The following is a 5,109-nucleotide window of genomic DNA, read 5'->3' as shown; positions in this document are numbered from 1 at the left end:
CTGAACCCAGCCACCGCCCCGCACTGCCCCGCCTCCCTCCGCGCCAGGCCCCGGGACAGGCCTCTTATTTCCTTATGGACCAGGGCGGCAGGAGGGGCGGGGCCCGAAGTGGGTCGCCACGCCCCTGCGGAGACGGGCGAATCGGTTCGAGCCAAGTCACCGCCCCGCCCCCGCCCCGCCGAGCGGCGCTGGGCGTAGCTGCGTGCGCCTTGGGTCCCTAGGTCGGGCGGCTGTCGGCCAGGGCATCGTGACCCCTGTACTTTCTCTGCCCCTTGATCCTTGGACTTTGGGATGAGGAAGGTTCGCGTGTGCCAAGTGAGCCACCGTGGACTGGAGCGCAGGGCGCGTTGCGGGCCAAGCCCACCGGAAGATCCTCTGGTTTTCGGGCCTTGCCCTCAACCTGGAGCCTGAGCCTGGGTTCTCATCGCCCTGGTCTCTGCGGGCCGGCCTCCGCTACCCTCCCCACCATCCTTCAGGCCCCTGGGTCCGCCCCGCCCTCCGAACTGCTGCCCAGAGTTTAGTCACGTCCCACCCCGGTGGCGCGGGGTCTGGGAAGAAAACGCCTCAGATCGGAAGGATGCTGAGTTCCATCACGACTGGAACAGTGTCTCTTGGTCCCTGGCCGAAGAACCCGGGCGCCCACGCCTAAGGGCGTATTTTCCAGGAAAACTTTGCAACCAAATTCTCAAAGGGAGAGTGTTTGCATGATACATAGGAAGGCGTACGCAAAGTAGAAATGTGTAAGTGTGCGTTGACGCCGAGTGTATGTGGTGCTAGAAATTGAACTCAGCCTTGTGCCCGGCAGATATCACCCTACTACTGAACTGTGTCCCCAATCCTTACAAATGCATAAAAAGTAAAATTGCCAGCCGGTGGTGGAACATGCCTTTAATTCCGGCTCGGGAGGCAGGCAGATCTCTGTGAGTTCGAAACCAGCCTGGTCTACAAGAGCTAGTTCCAGGACAGGCTCCAAAGCTACAGAGAAACCCTGTCTCGAAAAACCAAAATACATACATACATACATACACAAACAAATAAAAGTAAAATTGCCGCTTCGAGAGAGGGCTCACTCCCCAGAGCCCACATCAGATGACCCAAAGCTGCCTAGAATTCCAGCACCAGGAGACCACGTTCTGGCCTCCACACATACCCCAGCACACATGTGGCACACACAGGGACAACCGTACACATAAATTTAAAAAAAAAAGTAAAATTATCTAGCCTGCACACGCAAGTCTTTTGAGACAAAGTCTGACTGTGTAGAGGTGACTGATCTGGAACTCCCTGTAGAGGTCACACCGGCCTTGAATTTCCAGCGATCCTCTTGCTTTGGCCTCCCAGGATTCATGATTACTGGCAATCCGACTTTTAATATGAATGGTTGTTTTGCTTCTTTTGCTACTTCAAGATCATCTTAAGCCTGAAATCAAAAAAGGAAAAAAAAAAAAAACAGGCACAGTTACTGTCTCTCACTGGTAATGATACGTTCTGAGAAATGTGTTAGGTAGATTTGTTCCACCACGTCATTGGGTACTTAGACGGCACACCGTGGCAAAGACGTCAGTACCCAATAGAATATGTGACCACCCTATATGAAGTCAGTCGTTGGCCAAATGACATTATGTAGTGCTTGACTGTACCTCATGGGAAAAGTAATTAGGAAAATTTGAAAGCGCATTAAAATGTCATAGGTCTGAGGAGATGGCTCAGTGGGCAAACTGCTTTCCATGCGCACATGAGGACCTAAGTTCAGATCCCTAGAGCCCAAGTAAGCCAGGAGCTGGGACTAGAAAGATATCTCAGTATTTAAGAGGGGGTACTGCTCTTGCAGGGGATTCTAGTTCAGGTCCCAGTACAGGCCTCAGAGGCGCTCACAACCACCTGTAAAGCCAGCCCCAGAGACAGGTGCAAGCACCCACAGACAGAGACACGGATACACATATAACTAAAAAACAAAGCGGGAGCCAGGCAGTGGTGACGCAGGCCTTTAATCCCAGCACTCGAGAGGCAGAGGCAGGCGGATGTTCGAGGCCAGCCTGGTCCACAGAGTGAGTTCCAGGACAGGCTCCAAACCTACAGAGAAACCCTTTCTCAAAAAAACAATAAATAAATAAGTAAACAAATTCTTTTTTTGTTTGTTTGTTTTTCTTTTTGTTTGTTTGTTTTTTTTTATTTTTCCATTCATAAATTTAGAGACAGAGACCCTTATCAGAGCAACAGACTGAGCTCCCAAGGTCCAGTTGAAGGGCAGAAGGAGGGAGAAGATGAACAAGGAAGTCAGGACTGTGAGTGGTTGGTCCACCCACTGAGACAGTGTGCCTGTTCTAATGGGAGCTCACCAAATCCAACTGGACCGGGACTGAACGAGCATGTGATAAATAAATTCTTTAAAAAGAAAACAAAAAACAAAGTCAGCTGCTGCTAGACTTAAGAAATCAATCAAGAGGCAGAGAGATAGAACGAACCCTGGGGCTTGCTGACCAGAAAGTCTTGCCAAATTGGTAAGCTTCATGTTCCATGATACACTCTGTCTCAAAAAAGAAAGTGCAAGTTCCCATTCCTGAAGGAGCTGGAGGGAATAATGGAAATGAGAGGAAAATATGATCAAAATACATGATATGCAAGTATGAAATTGTCTAAAAATTACTTTTAAAAACGAAGTGAGAGCAAGAGAAAGGCACCAGCTGTTGACCTTTAGCCTCTGGGTGCCACTACTGCCTGGTTCAAAAACATTTTTTTTTAAAGTCGTAATTACAGCCAGGAGGTGGTGGCACATGTCTTTAGTTCCAGTACTCAGGAGGCAGAGGTAGGGGGATCTCTGAGTTCTAGGACAGCCAGGGCTGAACAAAGAAACCCTGTCTTGAAAAAACAAAAAGTAAACTGGGCAGAGGTGGATCACGCCTTTAATCCCAGCACTCGGGAGGCAGAGGCAGGTGGATCTCTGTGAGTTCGAAGCCAGCCTGGTCTACAAGAGCATGTTCCAGGACAGACTCAAAAGCTACAGAGAAACCCTGTCTGGAAGAAACAAAAAACAAAGTTATAATTTACTTTCTTGATATGCTCATGATGGCAACTCTGAGAAAATTGGTGAATGTTGGTTAGTTTTTTGTCAACTTGACACAATGTAGCATCTATGAAGAGGAACCCTCACCTGGAAATCCTTCTATCAGACTGGCTATGCCCAGGTTGCTGTGGGCATAGTCTTAATCACAGCAGAAAGCAAAGTAGGGCAAGTGCTGGGCTAAGCACAGTGAGCTGAAGGTTGTAAGAAGTGTAACAGACCCTGTAGGATTTGTACAGCCAATGCAGTTCATTCACCCTGCAGGAATTTACAAAGTGTCTAATGTGTGTCCGACATTGCCCCAGAGACAGAAAACAGAAACGCTCACAGGCTAGTAGGACAGGATAGGAAAATTAAAGGTTCATGGCAAAAGAAAGAAGCCTCTCACTTCATGACTAGTTAGGGTTTCTGTTGCTGTGATTGAAACATCATGACCACAAGCAACTTGGAGAGGAAAGGGCTTATTTGGGTTACATATACAAACACTAAGGATGCCAAGGCAAGGAACTCAAACCAGGCAGGAATCTGGAGGTAGGAGCTGATGCAGGGACCATGGAGGAATGCTGGGTTGTCCTCATGGCTTACTCAGCGTACTTTCTTATAGAACCCAGGACCACCTGCCCAAGGATGACGTCATCACAAAAGGCTGGGCCCTTCCACCTTATTCACTGATTAAGAAAATGCCCTACAAGTTTGCCTACAGCCTGGTCTTAAGGAGGCATTTTCTCAGTTGAGGTTCCTGCTCTCTGATGACCCTAGCGTATGTGAAGTTGACATAAGACCAGTCAGAACACCAGAATCTAGTTTGTTTTCTGCTGGTTCAAATAAAAATAAAAACTTCTGTTAGACCTGGTATCGTGGGACAAGCCTAAAATCCCAATAGAATGCAGAGTTGAAGGTCAACCTGGTCTAAATATAAAGTTTTAAGCCACCCTGGGCTACAGGCGACCCTGTCTCAAAAAAAAAAAAACAAAAAAAAAACCTTAATACAACTAGAAGAGTCAAAATTGCCTACTAAGCTAATATTTGAGGGAGCAGTGCCACATAAAAGAAAAACCCTTGGTGTTGGTTACTCCAGAATGAGCCTGGTTTTCGTAAAGAATTCTGATCTCTCGAACAAATGTCATCCTTTCTATTGAACTGCACAGTAAATGTAGTACAAAAAGGAATGAAAACATTTTAAATTTAGTTATTGATTGACTGATGGGTTTTTGTTTATTTTTGAAATTGGATTTCTCTGTGTAACTGCCCTGGTTGTCCTGGAACTCACTTTGTAGACCAGGCTGGCCTTGAACTTATAGAGATCTGCCTGCCTCTGCCTCCCAAGTGCTTTTAAAATTAAAATATATCATTTTCCCATTCCCTTTCCTCCCCTTAGCACCACCGTGTACCCCCTGGCTCACTATCAATGTCATAGCCTCTGTTTCATTGTTTTGTATGCACACACACACACACACACAACACACACACGCATGCATTCACGCACACATGCTCATATTTCCTTAACTGTGTAAGTAAACCTGCTGAATCTGTTTAGTGTTTCAGGTCTGTATAGTTTCAGGGCTGAACATTTTGTATTGGGTAAACAACTAAGAGGTTCATTTCCAATGCTAGCACCTTTAGTTGTCTTTAGGTCCTTTGTCTAGGGGTGGGGTCCCTGTTAGATTCCCCCTTCTATGTTATCAGGTCTATTGACGTATTTCTTCAGGTCTTGTTTAGGCAGCTATATTGTTGAGGGGATGAATGAGGTACTTTTGTCTTAGTCAATCTTTTTTTTTTTAAAAACTATTTATTTAACTTTATTTTATGTGCATTTGGTATGAAGGTGTCAGTTCCCTGGAACTGGAGTTATAGACAGTTGTGATCTGCCATGTGGGTTCTGGGAATTGAATCCGGGTCCTCTGGAGGAGGAGTTAATGCTCTTAATCATTGAGCCATCTCTCCAGCCCCCTGTCTTAGTCAGTCTTTTACAGGAGTTTCATAATAGGAAAATTTGTTTTTCTGTGTCACTCAAAACATCACACAAAGCCATAATCACATGTTATCAA

Source organism: Myodes glareolus, chromosome 8 (genome assembly GCF_982192425.1).
Source record: "Myodes glareolus chromosome 8, mMyoGla1.1, whole genome shotgun sequence".
Lineage (NCBI taxonomy): Eukaryota > Metazoa > Chordata > Mammalia > Rodentia > Cricetidae > Myodes > Myodes glareolus.
Note: the sequence above shows the minus strand (reverse complement) of the source record.